The 16919-nt window shown below is 36.1% G+C and overlaps 1 pseudogene; it reads right to left on the bottom strand.

Annotated features, from left to right (window-relative positions):
• Nucleotides 1-16364: 16364 nt before the first annotated feature.
• On the bottom strand, nucleotides 16365-16464 carry LOC127110552 (uncharacterized; annotated as a pseudogene).
• Between the last annotated feature and the right edge of the window lie 455 nt (nucleotides 16465-16919).

Raw genomic sequence — 16919 nt, 5'->3', positions numbered from 1 at the left:
TTATGGTTCCATTTCAAACAATTCTTCATAACATCCTCAGAATGTGCTGCATCAAACACAAATAAACTCACCTTACATTGATATTTACAAGAATCCAAGTATTGAACACCTGCAAATTAATATACATACCAATACATTCTTGATGCTTATGTATCCAAATGTTATTTTCTTCTCCCATTTGAATTCCAGATCTTCGACTTCACCCTCAGCAGAAATGTAGCAACATAAGAACACATACTCACTTCAAGTTTTACTGTGTCGACTTTATTCTTATTATGTTGAAAATTTTCTTTCATAACTCATACACCTTGTTGTCAACTATTATTCTATTCTACTGTGACTATTTTTCCTAATATAGAAAACTTTTATTAACAAACTAACATCATTTATGTTGATACATGTTATGACTTCCCCATTTACTGCGAATTCGAACTACTTAACATACAAACTTCAACTGCTACCTGCTTAACATACAAACTACAATCACATACTAACTTGCATCTATTCTCAATAAATACTTACTTTTCTCTTACATGCTAATGTCTGATGAGATCGAGATATGACACTTTCTCGATGACGACATGCATCACAATTCAACCATCAACAAACATTGCACAATATTTCCTATAAAATTTCATAAACCAACATGCAACACCTAAAAGATATCCATTTGACTAAAAAAAAGTTTCAGAACTGTAACTTTTACCCAATCTTTTCTTCATTTCTCCTTAACATTTCATTCGTTGCTGAAGACATCTTCGATCCCACTGAATGGTTATCTGATACTAGTTTCAATGCATTAAATCAAAAAAATTCATACATGCAACTTCAGATTACGCTTTTATATAATCAGTAGAATATATCAACATGAAAAACCTTATCTTAATAACTTCAATCGGGTGAATATTTACCTTTTCGATGTATCTTCTATCTTCAATGAACCATTCGTCGTTGTTTCCACATTCTTCTTTGGTCCTTTTTTAGCGTTCATAACGTAGCTAGCCATTGTTGAGGTTGTTATTGTTGTTTCAGAAATTTGGTTCGTAGTAGTGTACAGACTTTTATTTCAGTTCTTTACTTTAGGGTAAATGAAAGACTTTGTGCAAAAATACAACTATTAACCAAATATATTGTGTAATTCATGGGTCATCTTTAATGTAAAATGTTTGACCCATTATGGCTAACTTAATATTATTTATGTTTTGTTCCTATTTAAGTATGTCTCTTCCAATTTTATTCCTTAGTGTCATAACTTATATGCCACCTTTATATCTTATTCAATTTATTGTTCATCTTATATCTTCTATTTAATCCCAACCATTTTTTATCCCCTATTGGTTTTAATAAAAACATTTCCTTCTGAAAATATTTCAGAATTTTATATTACACTTTTTTTTACTTTTTATTTTTATTTTTAAACCAATTGCGCGTCACCCATTAGAACCCGTGCAAATGCACGGGTATCCCACTAGTTTGAAATTATATAAGCAATAGTTTTTTTATTGATAAACAATGTAACAAAGTTATACACCAAAATTATATATTTACTTGCGATGGAATTATTGTTAGTTAAAATCAAGTGTAGTATACTTTTTTTAATCATACCTAATATAAAAATAAATTAACTTATTGTTTGAACCTCCATAGGGTTTTGTTCATGCCGTTTTCAAGACTCATAGTAAAAAGTTCAAGAGTGAGCCTCGAGTTGATAGACACATAGAACAAGTAGACATTCATTCTAATCATAAGCAGATAATTTAACCCCATGGCTTCAGCGTATCAATCACCATTTGATTCAATCTGATAGTTGTCTGCACAACACGTCACATCACATGTAAGCACGCCATTTCAAGTATTCAAATTTATTATCACAAGCACATTACTTATGATCTCTCTCACATATTTGGGCATTATAGTGTTAACCTTGTAGGTCAACCTCTATGTCGTATCAAAAGTACTACCCAACCGCAACAAGAGACAATTTCACTACCTCACATCTCATTTCTAGTTTCTAACCAAACCATGGGAAGAATTTGGATAAGAGCTAAAGTCAGCCACCACACACCCGACTAACACCCTTATTGGCCAATAAGCAGCAATTGCAAGTGCTTGGTAAAAAATTTCCTTATTTCATGTAAAATCAAAAGATGATTCAGTGAAAAGATTGCGAGAATAAAAATATGATCCTCACAACCGACGTCATTATTATGTAATAAAACATAAATAGATGAAAGTTTGAAGATGATCATTGCAGTAAGGTTTGCGGTACAATGGTTATGATTATCTAAGGGTTATATGGGAATACTTGTAAAATATTATCACTCCAATGGTTAAATCAATGTTTGAATGTAGTATAACTTTGCAAGTGTGTGTAAAGAATGTTTGGGATTGACTCAAGGTCACACTTATATAGAGGAGACAATTGGAAATGTTTCATGTTCATCTGTCGTAAAGTATGAGCGGTCGTTTAATATGGATCAACAATCAAGTTGAAAGGGGATGTTATGCTTATATGTAATATTCAAGAATGAATGTCCGCATGTACGTTAGTGAGTGAAACACTCTTACTAAATTGAGCATATGAATTAAACCGATCTTAATGAGACTTTGACTAGCTCGGAGCATACAAGTTAAGAGCAAAATGTTAAAAAAAATATTTAAAAATTATGTTAAAACATAAAAATGATAGAAGATAAAGATTTTCCTTTGATACTATATCATCATAAATACTTACCCATACTCGCTCAAGTAGTTAAGTTTTCGTAAGTCTTATCACTAGGTATGTTGGAAATTCACCAATCTTCCTTCAAGAAATTCACCAAAATCTATGGAGAATTCAGAACCAAAATTTGATGAACAAGATTCAATCACACCGATCAAATTCCCTATTGTTCTTCACTCTTCACTTGAGTGAATCAACCAACCTTGGTTGTAAGATTTCGCTGCACAATTGTAATGGAAGAAAGCTAAGAAAATAATTCGGGAAGAAAGAAAGATTAGGGTTTTTGAAAGAAAAAGAAAGAAGAAAACTTGAGATTTTCTGTAAAGTTTCTCTCTGCTTTCAAACTTTGCAAACTACATTTATTCACTTTCAAAATTGTTACAATCAATAATAGGGCACCTTCCCATTCATAGATCGAGGTTGCTTGCAACCCAAGCAATCTCTTAACAAACTAACTAACTCAGTTAAAGCATAAATAAAGCCAACTCTAACAAACTCTGTCGAGATACACTCCGACATACAATACATTTCAACACCTAGGTGATTCGACACTTCCTTGCTTATGTCAAGCAACATGCTTCGACACAATGAATTACAAATCAACATACCACTTAATTCATTGTGTCTAAGTTATTTACATTCATCATAGATCTTAACTTCTCAAACACTCGACATGCACTCCTTTTGTCATGATGTCTACAATCTAATTCTCATTTCTGCAATGTTCCAAGTTCAGCTTCGCTTCTGCTACTTGCTCTTGAAGATAACAGAACCTCGTTTCGATGTGTTTGCTTCGTCTATGCAGTATCGAATTCTTTTCCAGATTGATAGTAGACACGATGTTGATCTTCATGGTAATCGTTCCATGATTCTTCCCTATAATATCTTCAACTAAATTCATCATCCGTGTTGCTTGACATGCACAAAGAGAAGCAATTATGTACTATGCTTCACACAATAACAACGATACTACCGGTTCCTTTCTTGAACTCCAAGCAATTGGTGCACCACCTAACATAAACACATAACCAACTATGAATTTTCTATCCTCAACGTCACTGTAGCAAGTTGAGCCGGTGTATCCCACTAACTTACATTCTTTTCCTTCATCAGCTGCAGGAAACAAATCGTCGTAGTTGAGAGTTCCTTTCAGATACCTTAGTATCCTTTTCGTCATTGCTAGGTGTGATATGTAACACCCCAAACCGCTTTCAGGATTACCGACTGACCCCACAAACCAACACGAGTCTTTTCGGCATGTTTTGTCCTCACTCACACACTTTCCGGGAAACTTCCCAGAAGGTCACCCATCCCAATACTACTCCAAGTCAAGCACGATTAACTATGGAGTTCTTATCTATTGGGCTACCGAAAAGAAGATGCATCTTGTTGGTATAGGTAGTACCAATTAATCCTTATAAGCCTTCACTCAACCATGCAGTCCCATACCTGCATAGCCTCAGGATCCCTCTCATTCCGATGTGAATTCGGTTTTTTCCCCTAGAAGCTGCTAGGAGTGTCTCATTGTCATGCCTCATGCATAAACAACCACTCCCTCGCCCTCGGGTGTCACATGTAACCACTCTTCGGCCTCTCCGACCTCAGGTGTTACATGCCCACCAACTTCCGCTTGGTTCGTCCCCGAACCACATCGTACTGGGAGAGGTTTGGCTCTGATACCACTAATGTAACACCCTTCTACCCAAACGACATATTTAAATAGATTATCAGAGTACAACAAGTAGAAGAGTTTACATTTCTTACAACATAACACTTATCGCATCACAATAAACAGAAAAAACATATTTTATTAAAATTCCGCAGCGGACAACCACACAAATATTATAATAATGTTTCAACAATTCTCAACAAAATATCTCAACATTTTAGTCATCATAAACAACTTAAATAATAACCAATTATCTATCGAATCCCATAACCCCGGTGTCACATGACCAGAGCATTTGACTCGACTCTGTAGAATAACTCTACACTTATTCTTCAAACCTCGACAATAGCTACTCCTCTTTATCTGCACATTGCTCATCATAGATGAACATAAACACATGCAGAAGGGGTGAGAATTACATTATTAAATAATAATATAACGACAGAAATATAAACATAAATATATTTCACATATGCCAACGCAGCTTATCATAATCATCATAATCAACATACTCATGAACATCAACAAAACAACATATCAAATGCAATGCACACACCCATGCATGACTCAACACGACTCGGTATACCCATTTTGTGACCGACTACAGGATCACCACTCCCGGATTCATCACCATAGAATCCGAGTTCCCCGCAAGGAACCAAGCCTCTCAACAAGCCCGGAGTCAACAACATCATTGGAACTCAGTCCGTTCATCACTAGGCATCGGCCTTTCATGAATGCATGCACACCAAACATGCATCATAATCAACATAGCAACAACAACATCATATAGTCATGGTATTATCATCATTAATAGCATGACATACAACTCAACAAAATTACTCATCCTAATTAACTACAATAGGCCATTCACCAATTGGGTTCACAACGTAAAATTTAACAATTTTTCCACACTGCAACAGTGTTAACCGGTTAACGATATAGGTTAACCGGTTAACGCAGGCAAATTACACTTCCAGGCAAAACACAACAGTGTTAACCGGTTAACGCTATAGGTTAACCGGTTAACGCAGGTAAAACTCAACATTTTCACAAAATATAACAGTGTTAACCGGTTAACGCCCTGGGTTAACCGGTTAACGCAGACAAAACAGCAGTCCCTGCGCTAACACAAGGCAGAATGCAGAGTTCTCCGCATTTCCCGCCGTTGGAGGACTTCCGGACCTCCGATTCAACTTCCGTAAAAAGCTGTACGTTCGGAAATTCATAACTAACCTAAACACATATTCAATTACAGTCTAAACGCAGTTTCATCCAACGTGATTTTCCATCAAAACCCCAACTTTCCCAATCCCCCCTAACATCCTCAAAATCTATCAACAATCCAACATATACATGAAATTGTTCGCATATTATCGTTTAATAAGATTCAGACCCCTTACCTCTTTGGATCGAAGGAAGCTCTGAGCAGTCTTTGGCCTTTTCCTCTTCCTTCTCTTCCTCTTCAGCGGTTTCCTTTCTCTCTGACTCTGAGGCAAAAAAAACGTGAAAACAACCTGAGTCCTCACTTTGGCCTCTTTTATTCAATTCCCACTTTTACCCTTCCACTCTTCATATTCCATTTATTTTATTATTTAATTATTATTAAAATAAATAACATCTATAATAATAATAAAAAAATAATCCAATAATTCAACTTTATTTAATTAAATTAATAAAATAATATTAACTCAATTAAATAATTCTCTTATTTTAATCGGGGTGTTACATGATACCTTTGGCTTATGCATGAACTCCGCGCCATACCCACACTGTATGTTAGATCAAGCCTTATGTGACAAAGTTATCTAAGTGATCCACTGAGTCTTGTGTATTGCGTTTGATCGACATCATCTTCGTTTGTGTCTTTCAACAGTTATAATTTGGGCTCAGCTGGAGTCGAATTTGGGTTGCAATCTTGCATCTCAAATCCCTTGAGTATTTCACCCGCATATCTTCTTTGGTGCATCATCAGGCCTCTACTACTCTTATAGAATTTTATGCCAAGTAAATATGAGAGATTTCCCAAGTCTGGCATTTCAAACTCCCCACTTAGGTCATGTTTGAAATCTTCGATCTTCTTATTGCAAATTCTTGTTATCAATAGGTCATCGACATAAAGACATAGTATAAGCAACTCATTATTGCTTATTCTTACATATACTTCATGCTCAGTTGTTCACGTCACAAATTCCTTCTCCATTAGGAAATTGTCTTATTTTCTTATTCCAAGCTCTTGAAGCTTGCTTAAGTCCACGCAGAGCTTTATGCAGCCTATATACCTTACTTTCTTCGCCATGTTTCACAAACCCAGCTGGTTGTGCAACATAAACTTCTTCATCTAAGAGGCCATTCAGGAGTGCACATTTCACATCCATTTGATATATGTGTCAGTTGTTCATGTTTTCTAGATTAACAACCAACTTGGTCGTTTCAATCCTAACTAGTGGTGCAAAAAATTCGTCAAAGTTGATTCCTTCCTTCCGAAGAAATCCTTTCGCCACAAGCTTTGCCTTGTGTCTAGTTATTTCACCTTTTGGATTTTAACTTCACCTTGTATACCAACTTCACACTGATTGCCTTCTTTCCTTGAGGCAATTCGACAAGTGACCAAGTTGTGAGTGCATCTTCTGTTAGATGTGTTTTGTATGATGTCAAAACTTTGATACTTTAGCGTTTATGTATATTGGACGGTATCCTCTGATTCTCTATGTGTATCTTAGCATTATGAAGCATAACATCTTTGAAAAGGTCTCATGCATCAAACATGCAGGAAAATTAATTTTTGTGAAAAACAACATTACAGGTCGACACATGTTGATTACATGTCGACCTACGGGTCGACACATACGTGAGCAGGTCGACCTATGGTAAAATTTTCCTGGCTATAGGTCGACACATGCAACTTATATGTCGATACATATACTGCAGTATTAAAGCTTTTAGTCTCTGTTTTATGTGCCGACTCTTCAGGTCGACACATAAGGAGTGCATAACTTTGACAGGTCAGCAGATGACCTTGAACAAGTCGACCTATGACTCATACAGTTCGACACATAACTTTAATAGGTCGACCTATACGATAAATTTTTTCAAAATTTCATATTTTTTCAAAGTTACTTGCTTTCCTTTTTGCCTTCATTCACCTATGCATATAAATACTTCATACATGCATCATTCTCTAGTAAGGTTTCTAGAGTGAGTAAAACCTACATGAATCTAGGATTTCAAAGCATTCTTATCATATTCAACTCAATCTATGCATACACATAATCAAACTTCACATAATAATTTTTTGATTGGATGTCATCTAGATTAGGGTTGATAGCGTCCAATTAGGTTTGTTGTATCAAGACTATTAGGTTGAGAACTTTGAGGGATTCAAATCAGAAAACAGAGTTAAGGTTTTCCTTCAAGATCTCTTAGGGTTTGAAGGTTTTGGACAAGATTACACAATTTAGATCGATTGAGTGAAAGCCTTGGGACAAGGGGTGACTTGCAAGGGAGTAGCATGAGTCGGTGGATCGTGTTGGCAAATCTTGGGTTTCAACAAGTGTGCGCTTGGGATTAATTCAACCGAGTGAAAGATTTAGGACAAGGAGTGTCTTGCAAGGAAGTAGCAAGAACAGATGAATTGAAGCACCATTGTTGGTTACTTGATCAATCTTTGATCAAGGGTTTTAGAAGTAGTAAAGTCAACATCAAACTTAGAGTTTGTAGAGTTCGATTTCTTCATCTCTTGTATACGTATATTTCCCAAAGTAAGATTTATTATAATATCTTAATTCGAATTCGAATTGAGGGAAGACATACCCATATCGAGGTCGATTATGGAACTACCTAAATAAATCCTTGTGTACTCTCTATCTCTCTCTTTTATTTTTCGGTTATCAAATTTTTGATTGCATTGATCATTTGATCAATCTTATTTGGATCGTAATTTTGAATGTGTTTTAAAATTTGTGTTGTTGTGTAGATCAAAAACCATTTGGTTGTGATTTGATTTCTAAGAACAAAAAACACCATATAAAACTCCAAACATTGTTGATTATACACTAAGTGTTCGACAAATTACTTGACTTAATATTTTGTGTGCTTTAATCACTAGAGATATACTTTTCTTATTGTATTGTATTTAACTAGTTGTGTTTGCTTGTTGTTGATTAACTTGTGGATTATTATCATTATATTGACACCTCTACACATATTTGAGCTTTTCGATAGTAGGTTGAGTTAGACGATTTTGGATATGGGAAAAATTCAAAACTTGCTTCCACGCTATAAGCTTTTTCAAAACCAATTTTTCTTCAAGTTTTAATTTTTGATCTATTCACCATCCTCTAGATTTAGGCCTATCTACTAAAAAGTGGTATCATGAGCTCTGATTGATTCTGTGCTTAAGATTTATTTATTAGATTATGACTATCGAACCTAAATTGGTGTATAATAGAGCATTTATTTTTACCAGTGTGAATTATGGCTATTGGAAAGCTTGTGTGCATATCCATATCAACTTTGTTGATAAGGATGTATGGGATGCTATCATCAATGGTCCTGATGAAATTATAATGACCAATGGTTAAGGCGTCATCGTATAAAAATCGAAAGGTCAATGGAATGATAATAATAGGAAGTTATGGTCACATGATTGGAAGGCACAAAATATTCTCATATCTGCCTTAGGTGTTGATAAGTATTATCGTGTTTCCCATTATGAAACCGCCAAAGCTATGTGAGACGTATTAGAGGTTGCTAATGAAGGAACTAATAAGGTCAAACAAGCTAGGATCAACACATTAAATCAAGAGTTTGAACTCTTTCGAATGAAGCATGGTGAAACCATTGCCAACATGCAAAAGAGATTCACTATTCTTATTAACCAGCTGAATGCTCTAGGTAAGCCTACTTCCAATGATATTGCTACTAATAAGGTTTTGAGATATCTTAATGGGGAATGACAACATAAGGTCACCGCAGTTAAATAGGTGAATGATCTTAAAGCACTTGATTTCACTACTTTGTTTGAAAAATTGGAAGAGCATGAGCAAAAACTCACTTGTTGGGAGAAACATGAGAAAGAATATGAAAAGAATATGAAGAAGAGGAAAGGTAAAGACAATGTGGAAGAGAAGAAGTTCATTCCTCTAAATACTTCTAGTTTAAAGTCCTCAAAGAATGAGCTTAGTGATTGTGAAAAAAGGATGACAAGAACTTCGATGATGATGATTTTGGGCTATTTGTTAAGAAATACCAAAGGTATATAAGGAAGAATAGAGTAAAGCACTCTGAAAGAAACTTATCCAAATTTAGAAGGAATCCAAGTCTTCAAAAGATGATGAGAATACGAAAGATAAATTTAGAAGCTCTTGTTATAATTATGGTGAAGTTGGTCACTATAGACCGGAATGTCCCATGATTAAGAAAGACAATGAGAAAGGACATCATAAGAGATCTAGCAAGGCTAAAAGAGCATATGTTACTTGTGAAAGTGTGAGTGATACCTCAAGCGGTGGAAGTTCTACTTCAAGCATAGAATCGGCCTGGATTCGTCTTATGGCAACTAGACGGAATAAGAAAAATGTAAGTCCTTCTAAACTTGAGTTCACTAGTGATTTATCTTATTCTCAATTACAGTATGTTTTTGATAATCTTCATAGAGAAACATTGAATGATTTTAATAATTTAGCTTCACATGAAAATATGTTTTTATAATTAGAAGCTAAGATCTTATAATTAGAAAAGAAATTGGAATAAATTAAGCTATTTATGCTAGATGTTCAAAAGGACAAGATTGAGGATGATAAACCTTCTAGGTTTGGTTATGAATCTTATCATGATCGGTAAGAAGAAATAAATGTTCTTTAAGTCAAATTAGTACCTTACAACCTAAGATTGCATTTGCTATTAATCCATCTAAGTTTGAAAGGTCTTTGAACCATTCACACAAAAAGCATAAAAATTTCAAAAAGAATTTGAATGGCAAAAGCATGTCTCATCGTAACCTATCTTGTCATTATTGTTGTAAGACGGGTCACACTATTGAATAGTGTAGATTTAGGAAGGTTTTTGTTCCTAAACGAGCTTCTCAATGGTTTCCCAAATTCAACCTTGATTTCACTCTCTTCCGAGGACCTAATGAAAATTGGGTACCTATTTCATTTGTTTAATTTTATAGGTTGAATGTCTTGAATCTACCGGAAAGATGTGGTATCTTGATAGTGGATACTCAAGACATATGACAGGTGACATATCTTTATTAATTGACTTTGTGCCAAAGAAGAAGGGGTTCGTCACTTATGGATATAACAACAAAGGAGTTATACTTGGAAAAGGTAGTGTAGGTAATCCCTCATCTACTACTATCTCTGATGTTATGTTTGTTGATGGTCTTAAACATAACCTTCTTACTATTAGTCAACTTTGTGACAAGGTTTTTAAAGTCACCTTTACTAATACTTGTTGGTTATTTGAACATAATGAGAAGAAGGATTACTTCTCACAAAATTATTTTAATGGTTGTAATCACATAGTTATGTTGCTTATGTGTTGTATTTGTTTGTGATGTTATTTTATTTGTTGTAGTTTCTTGTGTTATTGTTTAATTATTGTATTTGTTCAGCTTATCATATGAAATGAATGTTGTTTTTAATATAAATCAAAAGAGTTACAATTAAAATTATCTTGTTGTGTTTGTTCCAACACTGGGACAATTAGTACGATTATGATCGGGCTAGCGATATGAACTACATAATCTAATTACTTTGTTCATCGTATCCATTTCGATTCGAATACGAATGTTGTTTGGGAAGTCATTTTTCTTTCTTCACATTATTTCATTGTGCCATAGAATGCCCCCTTGATATTGTAAGACCCCAATTTTGACCCCTAAGATCCATTATGCCATCTCATAGCTTTGCATTTGCATTGGGATCACACCTTGGTATTCTCCTCACCTATCATTCATTGGGTTTAAATTGGGAGATATCATCAAGCATATATGAATGCATCATACTTTATTTTCTTTCTTTACTAACCAAAATACAAAAATATGTCTAGTATAACTTTGTTTCTTTTGTAGGTAGTGTGTGTCCATTTGTGCCCCATCAAGCCCACAACTAGGGTTTGAGGCCCTCAATGCAAGATATTAAGAAATAAAAGGTCCACATTGGTTATAAACATCATACATGTATACCCATGTTATTTATTTGTCATTTTGATTAATATTTCATCAAGAGTTTGAAGCTTGTTTGTCAAGGAATCCCTAATTCATCTAGGTATCTGTCATACCCCAAAACTTGCCCGTTAATCTTTCAAGACATTCTTCAAGGCACTCCAACTCATTGTTCAAGACATTGATCTTAAAGGAACAAAGACCCAGCTCACAGGTGGCCAAATCCAGAAAATGACTCAAACTGGCATGCTCGCTAGGCGAGCAAATCCTTCGCCTAGCGAACTCTTCGCTGCACCACTCGCCTAGCGAAGCTTGCGAATACCAGAAATTTTAGGCTTCATTCTGAGCCCATCAGGTCACAAAAACTATTATAAATCCCAAGACCTCATTCAGAAAAAGGGAGGACGAAAAACAGAGGAGAAAAGGAGAAACACAAACACGCACAGAGAATAAACCCTGGAGGCTAATCAAAAGAATTCAGAGCAACCCTAAAGGAAACCTTGAAGGAAACTCACCTGCACAACGGTTACCTCCGCCCACTCGATCCGGTACAAACCCTAAGAGTGATCTGCCAATTCACTGGTGCAATTCAATTGCAAACAGGTTTGCACCACCACTACCGTTTTATACTTCCAATTTGTAATCTCTAAATACATGATGCATTATGATTGAATTTTGGATATGTAGTTAGATTTTGCATGTGGATTTAAGTATGCATGAATATCCTGAATGTTTAACCGTGTAATTTCTGTAATGGATGCCATAGGGTCCGGAGTTCCGAAAATTGTACTGTTATTAAACTCAAAACCCGCAGTCGTTCGCTAGCACATCGCTAAGCGAACATGTAGCGAGTGTTCGCCAAGCCTTCGCTAGGCGAGGCAGTAGCGAACATGACAGTCGCTGATTTTTTTTTGTTCTGTTCTGTGCTTATCTGACATGTTCTATCATAGCTATGTATTATTTGCCTGACATTATTACTACTGCGATTCCTTTGTTCGGTGCAACTATTGATCGCACCCCATTTGGTATTCTGACCTGTTTGCTGAATTTTGTGAGGGCTCACATACTCCCGAAGAAGGTAGCTTGCTAGGTATTCCACTTTATTTGTGGGATACCCTTGTGGAGATTCATCCTAATTACCTAACTGATTACAAATGTTGCCCTTGAATATATGATCTTGGCCCTCTCTTTGTTGCCTTACGGTATTACGGTCATGTCCCGTGAATGTGGGGATACACTTAGCAAAGACCCTTCGATTAAATCATCATGTCACTATAAGATAAATCATAGTCCCTCGGATATTGCCTGCGAATATATGATTTTGTCCCTCGATGGCCTGTCGTTGTAGCCTACGGTTAAATGATGATTGTCCCTTCGAATGCTAAGGTATCCTTACAAATGTTGCCTTCAATGACCAATCGATGACCCTACGATGTCCCTTACATCCAAAGGACAAGACTACTTACTTCTCAATAGTAAGGACAATTTTACCTTCATAAGGATAGGAAATACCCATAAAGACCTTGGGTAGGTATAACTCTTAAATGCTGACTCACAACTTAAAATACTTTTCACACCTCACACTTTGCAAAACATCTATTAGAAAATCACCACTTGGTATACATTCGTACTAGAATCATTGCCAAGTTATATTTTTCTAAACAGCTTTCAAAATTAAACGAGATAAATACTTTGTATACATTCGTACAAGAATCATTACAAAGTTAAACTCTCTTTTCAAAACATTTTCTAAACAGTTCTCAAACACATTTTCGGACAAGAAAAACATAAGTGATTAAGCAATTAAGAGCCCATGGATAACCATGGATACAAAGGGTGCTAACACCTTCTCTTTGTATAATGTACCTCCCGAACCCAAAATCTAATCAAGGTCTTTCCTGTTCTTTTCCGCCTTTCCTTATTGGATAAAAGAAAAGTCGGTGGCGACTCTTGCTATCCGCGACATTTGCTTTCCAAAGCAAAAACACACCAAGTCAATTCACCGTATGACAGAACTGGCGACTCTGCTGGGGATCCTTAAAAAGAGAGGTTACCTTAAAAAACAAGATCACTTATTTGAATTGTCTGATTTACTTTTAAGGGATTGCTTGGGTATTTTATGCTTGAGTGAAAGATCCTACACCCGGATCTAGTGTACCTTAGGTAAGTAGCAAGAGATCATCGCGACTATCCGGCGTATACTGGAATGGTTAAAATGATGGCTACGGTTAATGTGACACTTTGGATGTCCTGATGTTCCTCATGTTTACTTGAGGACAAATTTGGCGTCCGCGTGGTGTCATCAAAGCGTTAACCAGACCTTTAGAACCCTAATTGACTCATCCTAGCCATTAGAAAGTAGTGAGATAACTGACTTCGGTTCCGACTGGGGTTGGTTGAGACTTGATAACATGAAATTATATCACATTTTAGGACTTAATTCAATTAGATTATATTATCATTTACTTTAATTTATCTCATTTTATCAGATATTATGCAGTATTTCCTTTCTATTTATGTCAGGTATCCATTTTGAAGCAAAAGTGAAAAAGGGAAGAAAAGGAGGTGTAAAAAGGAGTAAAAAGGAATAAAAAGGAAACAAATAACAAAGACCAAGCCCAGCCCAAAGAAAGCGCACGTTGTACCTGTGACGGGCGTCACAAAGGTTGTGACGAGCGTCACACTAAGCACACTCCTGTGACGAGCGTCACACATGGTGTGACGGACGTCACACCATTCCCCTATATTTTTGGCACTAGGAACTCAACTGACCACGTTGAAAGCTATTTCCACGCTTGACCCTCGGAACGAAAAGACCGCGCATACGGAAACCCTTGGAAAGCCGTTACACAAGTAGCAGTATAAATAGCAGCTAATTGGGAAAGCTCTGGGTTCGGAGATTTTCCACGCCTTTTGCCGTTTTCGCATTTTTTTTCTTCCAGCAGTTTAGGCTTATATTTTTATAGTATTACTTTGCAGAATTTTTATTGTTTTACCTTTTTGCAATTCTATTTTCTTTTCTAGCATTCAATTAATTCTTTTCGCACAATAGTTTCTACACCGGAAACTATTGTGCAACTTTTACCGGATCTAACCTTACGTTAGAATCTAGTTTTTTTTATTTTTCCTTGGTTGAAGTTATTGTTTAATTGAAGAATCCGAGAACAAATCCTACCGGCTTGTGGTGGAGTGTTCAAGACTATTGTTTAACGCATTCAGGTTCTTTAATCATTATTTAATGCTTTGTTTTATTAATTATTTATATTATCTGCCTGGGATGAGTCTGTTTATGCATGATATGTATTTTTGTTTGTTTAGCATGTCTGGCTAATTCGCCTAGATATCGGTATGTAAAGTAAGCGGAATAAGGGATCAAGACTAAGTCGGTCTAATTAAACTTAAAATTAAAATCAATCTTTTTACGGTCTCAATTTACAGGTTTAATAACAAGATTTTTTACAAAAGTAAAAGACATAAAGAAGTTAAAATCAATAGAGCGAGAGTTTGAGGTTTTAACTGGACAGTGTAAATTAGGCATTAATTCTAGATCAGGGCGAGAGCAAGTTTTAGAGTTAATTAAATTCTGACCTTTTCCAAAAAGTATTCTTAAAGATTGAATGTGAGGACGAGAGTTAAGCATTCGGGTTTAATTGTATAACCTAAGTCAACAGAGCGAGAGTTTGAGATAAGGGTGTTTAAAACGGTCAGTGTTTTCCTAAAAAGAGTTTCTGCAACTTTATTGCTTTCAAAAAGTGGTTTTTGACTTAATTATAAGTGACAGCTACATTAACATAAAATCATGGTTTATTCAACAGAGCGAGAGTTTGAGATAAAACCTTTAATCAATAAAGTTAACTGAAACGATTTATTTTCAAACCAAGAAACCGACAAAGAATTGATTCCCTAATTACGACGAACTACATACCGATATCCGCTTTATTAATATTCAATCTAGATCTTAGTTTAGTTTTTAGCTTCGCCCCCAAACAATCAACCATTATCCACCTTAGCTTTACGTAGTAACCTTAGATAACGGTATATCGATTCATAAGTCCCTGTGGGATCGATATCTTTTAAAACTACGCGATAGAACTGTGCACTTGCAGTTTGTACCCCAAATTCGACTCATAAAGTCGAGCGATCAAGTTTTTGGCGCCGTTGCCGGGGACTTTTATTTAATCGATATCGTAACTCTTCCGTTACGCTGTAGAGACTAAGGTTTCTTTTTCTTCTATTCTTTCTTTCGTTGATTTGTATGCCACGCACTCGCCCACAAGGCGAACCGCTCTATTTACGAATCAACGATATCGAACTATATCTCCGAGTCTTACGACGAATTCGGGAATATCGTGCTGCAAACAATCTCCCTCCTATAGAACTTCCTGATTTCAAAAACCTTTTTCCTTCGATAACCGAGATGGCAGAACCAGCTCGTGCTCTTAGAGATTACGCCGCTCCATCGCAAGATGAGCCGCATTCAAGTATTGCTCCGCCCGCAATCGAAGCAAACAACTTCGAACTTAAACCTTCGCTGTTGCAGGCAGTGCAACAGAACCAATTCTCTGGAAATCCTACCGAGGATCCAAACCTTCATTTATCCGTATTTGTTCAATACGCTGATACTGTTAAAGCTAATGGTGTCACTTCAGAGGCAATTCGACTTCGTCTTTTTCCTTTCTCATTAAGAGATAGCGCTAGAAGATGGCTTCAATCTCTCCCTTCCAACTCAGTCACCACATGGAACGAGTTGAAGAAAGTTTTTCTTGCCCGATACTTTCCGCCAAGCAAAACAGCTATGTTAAGAGCCCAGATAAACGGATTTAAACAAAAAGACAACGAGTCTCTTTTCGAAGCATGGGAAAGATACAAAGACATGATGAGACTTTGCCCACACCATGGTTTGAAAGACTGGTTAGTAATTCACACATTTTATAATGGTCTCTTATACAACACAAGGTTAACAATAGACGCCGCTGCAGGTGGTGCATTAATGAACAAACCTTATGCTGATGCTTACCAGCTTATCGAGAGCATGGCCCAAAACCACTATCAGTGGGGAACCGAACGAACAACGGTGGAAAAACCTCAAACGAAAACTGGCATGTACGAGATAAGTAACCTTGATCACGTTAACGCAAAAGTGGATGCTTTGGTCCAGAAAATTGAAAGTTTAAACGTATCACCTCCAGCCGCCGTGGTTGCTATAACTCAGAATTGCGAGGTCTGTGGAATCCAAGGCCACACTCCTACGGACTGTCAACTCTTGACAGGAATCCAAGCAGAACAAGTAAACTATGCTCAAGGAAGCCCCTATTCGAACACCTATAACTCAAATTGGAAGAACCATCCAAACTTTT

The sequence above is a fragment of the Lathyrus oleraceus genome, unplaced genomic scaffold, assembly GCF_024323335.1.
Source record: "Lathyrus oleraceus cultivar Zhongwan6 unplaced genomic scaffold, CAAS_Psat_ZW6_1.0 chrUn0001, whole genome shotgun sequence".
NCBI classification, from domain to species: Eukaryota; Viridiplantae; Streptophyta; class Magnoliopsida; order Fabales; family Fabaceae; genus Lathyrus; species Lathyrus oleraceus.
The sequence above is the reverse complement of the archived record's forward strand: the minus strand, read 5'-3'. Positions and strand labels throughout refer to the sequence as shown.